This window comes from Triticum aestivum, chromosome 3A, assembly GCF_018294505.1.
Source record: "Triticum aestivum cultivar Chinese Spring chromosome 3A, IWGSC CS RefSeq v2.1, whole genome shotgun sequence".
Taxonomy (NCBI): Eukaryota; Viridiplantae; Streptophyta; class Magnoliopsida; order Poales; family Poaceae; genus Triticum; species Triticum aestivum.
In genome coordinates, this window is record NC_057800.1 from 11,135,180 (window position 1) to 11,146,534 (window position 11,355).

The window sequence follows — 11,355 nt, forward strand, 5'->3', positions numbered from 1 at the left end:
TAGCATGTGCATGTACAAAACGGACAATGGTAGCATGTTCTTCTGTTACAAATTTGGCATGGTATCATCATAATAGTTGCGGGAGAAAGTCTTCACTTTTTCTTCGCTTGTGTCATTTGCTTATTGAGCCGTAACCATGGATAATGTTCACTGTTTATCAGGATGCTTCAGTCAGCCTTGACATTGAAGGGAGGAATTTCATGAAACTTTTCATAATCTTCAGACATGTCTGTCTTGCCGTCCACTCCCAGGATGTCCCTTTTTCCTGAAAGAACTATGTGGCGCTTTGGCTCATCGTATGATGTATTCGCTTCTTTATCTTTTCTTTTTCTCGGTTTGGTAGACATGTCCTTCACATAGATAACCCGTGCCACATCATTGGCTAGGACGAACGGTTCGTCAATGTACCCAAGATTTTTCAGATCCACTGTTGTCATTCCGTACTGTGGGTCTACCTGTACCCCGCCGCCTAACAGATTGACCCATTTGCACTTAAACAAAGGGACCTTAAAATCAGGTCCGTAGTCAAGTTCCCATATGTCCACTATGTAACCATAATATGTGTCCTTTCCGCTCTCGGTTGCTGCATCAAAGCGGACACCGCTGTTTTGGTTGGTGCTCTTTTGATCTTGGGCGATCGTGTAAAATGTATTCCCATTTATCTCGTATCCTTTGTAAGTCAATACAGTCAAAGATGGTCCCCTGGACAACAAGTACAACTCATCACAAACAGTGTTGTCACCTCTGAGACGTGTTTCCAACCAACTGCTGAAAGTCCTAATGTGTTTACATGTAATCCAGTCGTCGCATTGCTCCGGGTGTTTGGAGCGCAGACTATTCTTATGTTCATCGACATACGGGGTCACCAAGGTAGAGTTCTGTAGAACTGTGTAGAGTGCTTGAGACCAAGAATACCCGTCCCTGCATATTATTGAGTCTCTTCCAAGAGTGCCTTTTCCAGTCAGTCTCCCCTCATACCGCGATTTAGGGAGACCTATCTTGTTAAGGCCAGGAATGAAGTCAACACAAAACCCGATAACATCCTCTGTTTGATGGCCCATGGAGATGCTTCCTTCTAGCCTAGCGCGGTTACGGACATATTTCTTTAGGACTCCCATGAACCTCTCAAAGGGGAACATATTGTGTAGAAATACGGGCCCCAGGATGACAATCTCGTCGACTAGATGAACTAGGACGTGCGTCATGATATTGAAGAAGGATGGTGGGAACACCAGCTCGAAACTGACAAGACATTGTGCCACATCACTCCTTAGCCTTGGTACGATTTCTGGATCGATCACCTTCTGAGAGATTGCATTGAGGAATGCATATAGCTTCACAATGGCTAATCGGACGTTTTCTGGTAGAAGCCCCCTCAATGCAACCGGAAGCAGTTGCGTCATAATCACGTGGCAGTCATGAGACTTTAGGTTCTGAAACTTTTTCTCTGGCATATTTATTATTCCCTTTATATTTGACAAGAAGCCAGTCGTGACCTTCATACTGAGCAGTCATTCAAAGAAGATTTCTTTCTCTTCTTTCGTAAGAGCGTAGCTGGCAGGACCTTTATACTGCTTCGGAGGCATGCCATCTTTTTCGTGCAAACGTTGCAGGTCCTCCCGTGCCTCAGGTGTATCTTTTGTCTTCCCATACACGCCCAAGAAGCCTAGCAGGTTCACGCAAAGGTTCTTCATCACGCGCATCACGTCGATTGAGGAGCGGACCTCTAGGTCTTTCCAGTAGGGTAGGTCCCAAAATATAGATTTCTTCTTCCACATGGGTGCGTGTCCCTCAGCGTCATTCGGAACAGCTAGTCCACCGGAACCCTTTCCAAAGATTATGTAGTGTAAATCATTGACCATAGCAAGCACGTGATCACCGGTGCGCATGGCGGGCTTCTTCCGGTGATCTGCCTCGCCTTTGAAATGCTTGCCTTTCTTTCGACATTGATGGTTGGTCGGAAGAAATCGACGATGGCCCAGGTACACATTCTTCCTGCATTTGTCCAGGTATATACTTTCAGTGTCATCTAAACAGTGCGTGCATGCGTGGTATCCTTTGTTTGTCTGTCCTGAAAGGTTACTGAGAGCAGGCCAATCGTTGATGGTCACGAACAGCAACGCCTTAAGGTTAAATTCCTCCTGTCTATGCTCATCCCACGTACGTACACCGTTTTCATTCCACAGCTGTAAAAGTTCTTCAACTAATGGCCTTAGGTACACATCAATTTCGTTGCCGGGTTGCTTAGGGCCTTGGATGAGAACTGGCATCATAATGAACTTCCGCTTCATGCACATCCAAGGAGGAAGGTTATACATACATAGAGTCACGGGCCAGGTGCTGTGATGGCTGCTCTGCTCCCCGAAAGGATTAATGCCATCCACGCTTAAAGCAAACCATACATTCCTTGGGTCCTTTGCAAACTCATCCCAGTACTTTCTCTCGATTTTTCTCCACTGCGACCCGTCAGCGGGTGCTCTCAACTTCCCATCTTTCTTTCGGTTCTCACTGTGCCATCACATCAACTTGGCATGCTCTTCGTTTCTGAACAGACGTTTCAACTGTGGTATTATAGGAGCATACCACATCACCTTCGCGGGAACCCTCTTCCTGAGGGGCTCGCCGTCAACATCACCAGGGTCATCTCGTCTGATCTTATACCGCAACGCACCGCATACCGGGCATGCGTTCAGATCCTTGTATGCACCGCGGTAGAGGATGCAGTCATTAGGGCATGCATGTATCTTCTCCACCTCCAATCCTAGAGGGCATACGACCTTCTTTGCTGCGTATGTACTGTCGGGCAATTCGTTATCCTTCGGAAGCTTCTTCTTCAATATTTTCAGTAGCTTCTCAAATCCTTTGTCAGCCACAGCATTCTCTGCCTTCCACTGCAGCAATTCCAGCACGGTACCGAGCTTTGTGTTGCCATCTTCGCAATTGGGGTATAACCCTTTTTTGTGATCCTCTAACATGCGATCGAACTTCAGCTTCTCCTTTTGACTAATGCATTGCATCCTTGCATCGACAATGACCCGGTGGAGATTATCATCATCGGGCACATCGTCTGGTTCCTCTTGATCTTCAGCAGCTTCACCCGTGGCAGCTTCATTGGGCACATCGTCTGGTTCCTCTTGATCTTCACCAGCTCCCCCCGTTGCAGCATCACCGTATTCAGGGGGCACATAGTTGTCATCATACTCTTCTTCTTCGCCGTCTTCCATCATAACCCCTATTTCTCCGTGCCTCGTCCAAACATTATAGTGTGGCATGAAACCCTTGTAAAGCAGGTGGGAGTGAAGGATTTTCTGGTTAGAGTAAGACCTCGTATTCCCACATTCAGTGCATGGACAACACATAAAACCATTCTACTTGTTTGCCTCAGCCGCATCGAGAAACTCATGCACGCCCTTAATGTACTCGCGGGTGTGTCTGTCACCGTACATCCATTGCCGGTTCATCTGCGTGCATTATATATAATTAAGTGTCCAAATTAATAGGAGTTCATCTAACAACATATAGCTCTCCAAAGCATCTAATTAATTAAACCATACATTAAAACTATGTAAAACATTTCAATGCGAAAACAAATGCGATCATAATCGCAACCAAGGTAACAATTGATCCAACGGCATAATGATACCAAGCCTCGGTATGAATGGCATATTTTCTAATCTTTCTAATCTTCAAGCGCATTGCATCCATCTTGATCTTGTGATCATCGACGACATCCGCAACATGCAACTCCAATATCATCTTCTCCTCCTCAATTTTTTTTATTTTTTCCTTCAACAAATTGTTTTCTTCTTCAACTAAATTTAACCTCTCGACAATAGGATCGGTTGGCATTTCCGATTCACATACATCCTAGATAAATAAAATCTATGTCGCGTTGGTCGGCATAATTTTCATAAACAATAAATGAACCAATAGTTATAAAGATAATATACATACCAAATCCGAATCATAGACAGGACGAGGGCCGACGGGGGCGGATACCAAAACCATCGCACTATATAAGATGCAATAAAAATGTAAGAAAATGATACAAGTATCTATCTAAACATACAAGTAAGAATATTTTTCCTTTCAGAAAGAAGATAAGAACAAGAGGCTCACCACGGTGGTGTCGGTGATGAGATCGGCGCGGGTGATCGACGGCGGTGAAGACGGGGACGGGGCATGATGGACCCTTAAATCTAGACAAATCTCGAGGAAAATGGAGCTTGGAGGTCGAGCTTCGAGAGGAGAAAGCTTAAGTAGTGTGGCTCGGGCATTCCATCGAACACCTCATGTGCATAGGAGGTGAGCTAGAGCACCACAAAGCCCTCTCTCCCTTGGCCAGAAAAAACAGAGCACTGTGCTCTGCTCTTGTGCGAGGGGGTATATATAGGCACCTCATTGGTCCCGGTTGGTGGCATGAACCGGGACTAAAGGGGAGCCTTTGGTCCCGGTTCAAGCCACCAACCGGGACCAATGGTGGTGGGCTAGGAGCGAGGCCCATTGGTCCTGGTTCGTCCCACCAATCGGGACCAAAAGGTCCAGACGAACCGGGACCAATGGCCCACGTGGCCCGGCCGGCCCCCTGGGCTCATGAACCGGGACCAATGCCCACATTGGTCCCGGTTCTAGACTGAACCGGGACTAATGGGCTGAGCCGGCCTGGACCATAGCCCTGTTTTCTACTAGTGTACTAACAACTTGATGCTTTTATTTTCCCCAGGTGAAGAAAGGGCTGCTGCAGTTGTTAGTTGTCAGTGAGTTTGTCACATCGCAAACCCACGTGGTCGGTGGTTTATAAGTTATTATCTGCAAAAAATTATCATGCCTTAGCCGAGCCAAGTATGTAATGTAGCAAGATGTTTTTCATTATCTAATCCATGGAAATTCAGCTTAATTATTCTAGTATTATTTCAAGTCGGATCTCATCCTGTCTTGCCTTTTCCATATGCTTGTGCTTGGTAGCTCTTCTCTTCAGCCAGGAGAGTATCTGCCACAAAGTAATTGTATGTTTTTGTCTGCTCAGCTTTGGTTTGAAAAGAAAGGCATCGCTCGTCAGCTCTGGTTTGAAAATATATGTAGCATGTGCTTGGCAGCAGGGGCGGAGCCAGCCAAGCGAGACGCCCCGGGCCCCAGGCTTACTACAGTGCTGCTACAGTGTCAAACAGTGCATGAGAAGCTACAATCAACAAAGGAATTCCTCCCCACGCCCGGGGCCCAGGCCCCCCCGGCCTGGGTCCTGGATCCGCCACTGCTTGGCAGCTCTTGGGAATGCCAGGAAGTTGTTCTAGATTTTTACATTTTTTTACAAATTCTAGATCGTTTGCATGGCAGAGAGTTAGATCGAATCAAATTTGCATCCCTTCGACTAGAGTGAACCCTCGTCGGCACGGTGTGGGTGACGTGCGGCTTTCTTACACTGTGAATGAGGTTCGGCTTATGCGTTCTGGGTGTCGGTAAAGAAGTGATATCGTTGTTGGCAAATTTTAACATGGTCCCTCTTACCTCCTTTTTTTACATGTGAGGTAAGAAGGTAAGAGTCAATCAAGCCATTCATTGATGAGATCAACGGCTAAGATCTATTTTATACTCTTACCTCTCATGTGAAAAGAGGGGGTAAGAGGGACCATGTTAAAACTTTTGAATGTTTGAATGTGTATATATATTGACACCCAGAATGTGTATATATATTGGCATGATTGGAGAATACACTTCTGAATGTTTGAATGTGTTGCTGGTTTGCTGGAATTTAAGTCTGGATCGATGAGCTACATCTGCCTGTTTTCATGTGGTTTGGAGAGAGCTTTATGATCCTGACAAACTTTGTTGTGCATCATGACTTTGTTGCAACAGAGTGAGGAACTCAGGTTTACTCCCTTGTTCAGATTTATTTCTCTACCACAAATCTGTTACTAACTAGTGTTTTGTAGCTCAAACAAAAGCATGTTTCAGAATGCTCCTAGCTCTGCAAAAGCAGGGAAATAATCCTGATTTTTGTTGTTGCTGTAGGTTTTACTAGTGCGGGTGATCTTGACTTTCTTGCAGAGAAGACTAGTGATATGGGGTACTTCAGTTTTGCTGTTCAAAATTCAGCACCGCCTTGCCAAACAGCATTCTTCAAATGGCAGCAAGAACGAAACTGAAACTTCATAGCAGCAGACGCAGGACCAACCAACAATGTACGGAGGCCCACTACCACTTTACTTTCTCAGGCGGTCAGGGCCCAATTAATGCCACGAGCAAACATTTTTTGAATTTACGAATATTTTTATGAAACCATGCACATTTTCAAAATTCATGAACATTTTATTAATTTTTGTGAACATTTCTTTTTGAAATCTTGAACATTCTTTTGAATTGGCAAACATTTTTTAAATCGGTGAACTTCGTTGAATTGGTCAACATTGAATCGTGAACATTTTTTGAATCGATAAAGATTTTGTTTGAATCAGTGAACATTATTTCAATCGGCGAACATTTTTTCATTCCATGAGCATTTTTTTGAATTGGTGAACATTTTTTGTATCACAAACATATATTTAATCCATGAACATTTTTTGTTTGACGAACATTTTTTGAATCGGTTAATTTTTTGTAGTTCACGACCATTTTTTATTTTTTTTATTTTTTTCCAGAAAATCTTGATCATTTTTTGAATTTGCGAAAATTTTGTTCAAATTCACTAACCTTTTTTCTAAATGCGAACAGTTTTTAATGCACGAACATTTTATGATTTTCGGAACATTTTTCCAAAATTCACTTTTGTTTTGAAATTTGGATATTTTTCGAATCCTGAATTCTTTTAAAGAAAAAAGCAAGAATAAATAATGAAAAACAGGGGGGCATCTCGCCCCCTCCTGCGTCGGCCCAACAGGCCGCACAGGAGGCGAGGGGGTGCGTGCTGGCTCGTTCGCCAACGCGTCACGCGCTAAATAGGAGCATGAAGAACAAAGAAGGAACACCCTTAAAAACAGAAACTGACCCCCCCTCCTCCCCCCTCGTCGTGTCGTGTGTTCCTTCTTCCTTTAGATGATAGCTAGGTCATGCCGGCCCTGCATTGAAGAGGGGGCCGCAATGGCACAGCTGTTAGAATACATTGTATAGAGATAGGAGAGTAGTTGAGCAGTTTAAACCTTTGTAATCTTATCTCCTCTTATCTCTACTTCTGTTAAACCTCCTGTACCGAACCATGGTCGATCTCCTCTTCTCTTGATCGATCTCTTCCTTGTAAGCCACGGCATGCTCTCTATATAATACAATGCGGCCCAGACAAAGGGTTCTACGCTTCCCAATTCTTCTCACCTGGTAACGAAGCCTCTTCCTCTATAGATCAGGAATAGATCGTGTCTAGCTACCGCAGCGACCGAGAAGCATCTCCACCACCACCGCCGCCATGACGGCCAGCACCATGGGCACGCTCACCACATCATCATCATCCTCTTTTGCCTCCTCCCCAAGAGAAGCTTACGAGGGGAAACTTACTTCTCTGGAAAGCCATTGTGCTGCCCCAGATCAAGGGGGCCCAGATGGAACACCACCTCAACCCGCAGAGCCCGCCACCGCCGGCCACGCTCACCATCACCAAGGATGGCAAGGACGAACAGGTAGTCAACTTCGCTCGATCCCTCTGGTATGCACAGCAGCAGCAGCTCCAAGGATTCTTGATGGGATCCCTATCCCGCGAGATCCTCGCCCAGGTCGCCACACTCTCGACGCCGCCGAAGTATGGACTACGATCCATGCCATGTTTGCTGCTCAAAGCCAAGCTCAAGCAATCAACACGCGCATTGAGCTCACGAATCTTCAAAAAGGTAACATGTCTATGGCAGAATACCTTGGAAAAATTAAAAGTCTCACCGATGAAGTCGCCTGCACCGCCGCCGCGCTCTCTGATCCGGAGATCGTGTCCAAAATCCTCGCCGGCCTCGACATGGACTACAATCCTGTGGTCTCCGCCCTCGCCGCTCGGGTGGAGCCGGTCACCGTACAGGAGCTGTACAGTCAGCTCCTAAGCTTCGACGCCCGCCTCAGCCTCCTTCACGGCGCCAACATTCGACAGTCTTCTGCCAACTCTGTCTCTCGTGGCCGCGGCCGTGGGCGTGGTCACCAGGGGCAACGCAGCGGCGGCCGTGGGCGCAGCAACGCCGACTACTCCAACAACGGCAGCGCTGGCTACACCAACACCGGCGGCAGCAACTACAACAATAGGGTCGGGGGTGGTGGCTTCTACAACAACAACAGCCGCTGCCCTCCTTCTTCTTCCCGAGCACGTTCTCGCTGCCAACTCTACAAGAAGCCAGGCCATGAGGTCATGGACTGCTGGCATCGCTATGATGAGAACTTCGTCCCTGATGCTAAGCATGTTGCTCCGGCCATGCGTGAACAAGGAGGAGAAGGGGTGTGGTACGTGGATTCTGGTGCCACGGATCACGTCACAAGCGAGCTAGAACAACTTGCTCTTCGTGAACAGTATCACGGCGGCGATCAAATTCACACCGCAAGCGGTGGAGGTATGGATATTCAACACATTGGTCAAGCCCTTATTAATTCCCCTACACTTAAACGTGATCTAGTTCTCAAAGATGTCCTTCATGTGCCTCAAGCTGATAAAAATCTTGCATCCATGTCTCGTTTAGCTCATGACAATAATGTCTTCTTTGAAACTCACCCTCGTTACTTTTTTATCAATGATCGGGCAACGAGGGAACTCCTTCATCACGGTAGATGCATTGGAGGTCTCTACCCCATCACATCCGGAGCATTTAGTCGCAAGCGTCGTCAAGTTTTCTCCGTCATCAAGCCCTCTTTGGCAAGGTGGCATCAAAGATGAGGACATCCATCTTCGATCATTGTTAAACAAGTAGTTAATAAAGGCAACCTCTTGTTGTCACATAGTTCCATTAGTGAGTCTGTTTGTGAAGCTTGCCAATATGCCAAGAGTCACCAACTACCTTATCCCAAGTCAAATAGTATATCTCATGCTCCTTTAGAACTCATTTTCAGTGATGTATGGGGGCATGCAAGAGATTCCTTTGGCAGAAAGAAATACTATGTCAGTTTCATTGATGATAATAGCAATTTTACATGGATTTATTTGCTCAAGTACAAATCTGAGGTTTTCTCTGTGTTTCAAGAGTTTCAAAAACTTGTTGAACGACACTTTGATCGAAATTTTTTGACTATCCAAAGTGACTGGGGAGGGGAGTATGAAAAACTCAACTCCTTTTTCCGTAGCATAGGCATTGAACATCATGTTTCTTGTCCTCATGCTCATCAACAGAACGGCTCCGCTGAACGGAAACACCGTCACATTGTTGAAGTTGGTTTATCCCTTCTTGCCCATGCGTCTATGCCTCTCAAATATTGGGACGAAGTGTTTATCACTGCCACCTATCTTATAAACCGTCTTCCTAGCAAAGTTAGTGGCAATGTCACTCCATTAGAGCGTCTCTATCATCAAACACCCGACTACAATTTTCTCAAAATATTTGGGTGTGCTTGCTATCCCAACTTGCGTCCATACAATCGTCATAAAGTTGAGTTTCGCTCTACTCAATGCGTTTTTATTGGCTATAGTAATCTTCACAAAGGTTATAAGTGCCTAGAAGTTTCAACTGGACGAATCTATATTTCTCGGGATGTTGTGTTTGATGAAACTCTTTTTCCTTTTGCCAAACTTCGTCCAAACGCCGGAGCCCTTCTTCGTGCTGAGATAGCACTTCTTTCTGATCACGTGGGTGAATTACATAAGGCTGATAATGTGCAAAATTCCACTCAAAACGATGGTTCTAATGATATATGTGCAAGAACAGGCTGCGATTTTATGTGTACAGAACATGATGAACTTGGCGCAGAGCACGAGGCTGATCTTCCTGACAGCAGCGACAGCAGCGGCGCGCGATCCATCGCTGATCCGCGCGTCAGGCCTGCGCTCGGTACTCGCCCCGAGCCGGATTCTCATGCAGCCAATCCAGTGGCTTCTAGCTCTCCCGCGGCGGATGTGGCCGACAGGCTGTGCCTGGTGGACCCCGCCAGCCCACGCGCCTGCCCCCGCGCAGGGGAAACCGTGTCTCCACGTGGCGCACTAAACGACGGGAGCCCGCGCCTCGATCCAGCCAACGAGAGCGGCGCGCCTGTGCGGCCTGGATCCTCCTTGGATCACGCGCTGGATCCACCAGGATCTGCTGTAGCCTCTGCGCGGGTATCTTCCTCGGATCAGGAGCCGGGATCTTCTACGCCTGATTCTACGTCGCCATCCGCCACAGGATCTCCTACGCCAGTTTCTGAACTGGGATTTCCTGCGCCTGCGCTCGCGTCATCAACACTTCCACGCCGGCACACCAGATCTTAGTCAGGTATTATCAAGGAAAAGGAATACACCGATGGCACGGTCAGGTATGACAAAGTTAAGCGTGCTTTTCTCAGTCATATTGGAGAACCAACCTGTTTGCATGATGCTCTTACACATAAAGATTGGAAAGAAGCTATGGATCATGAATATGATGCACTCATGAAAAATAAAACATGGCTTTCAGTACCACCAAGGCAGGGTCATAATGCCATAGATTGTAAATGGTTATATAAGATAAAGAGAAAATCTGATGGAAGCATAGACAGGTACAAAGCTAGACTAGTTGCCAAAGGTTTCAAACAGAGGTTTGGCATTGATTATGAAGATACTTTTAGTCCTGTTATTAAGTCAGCTACCATTCGACTTGTACTGTCTATTTCTGTTTCCAGAGGTTGGAGTCTACATCAGCTAGATGTTCAGAACGCGTTTCTTCATGGTGTTCTTGAGGAAGAAGTGTTCATGTGGCAACCACCAGGATATGAGGATCAAAGTGCACCACACTATGTCTGTAAGTTGGATAAGGCTTTATATGGTTTGAAACAGGCCCCAAGAGCTTGGTGTTCCAGGTTAAACATGCAATTACAACAACTTGGATTTACACCATCTAAAGCAGATACTTCATTGTTCTTTTATCATAAAGATAAGATCACTATTTTTGTGCTTGTTTATGCTGATGATATAATTGTTGCCAGTTCAAGTGCACATGCTACCACTTGTTTGCTTAAGGATCTAAAGTTGGAGTTTGCTCTCAAAGACTTAGGTGATCTTCATTATTTTCTTGGCATGGAAGTTAAACAGATAAAGGATGGTATACTTCTTACACAAGAGAAATACACCACTGATATACTCAAGAGAGTAGGATTGGAACATTGCAAACCTGTGAGTACACCAATTTCACCTTTGGAAAAACTTACAATTAACAGTGGAGAAGCACTTGGATCAGATGATGCAACAAAATACAGAAGTGTTGTTGGTGCTTTATAGTATTTGACTCTTACACGTCC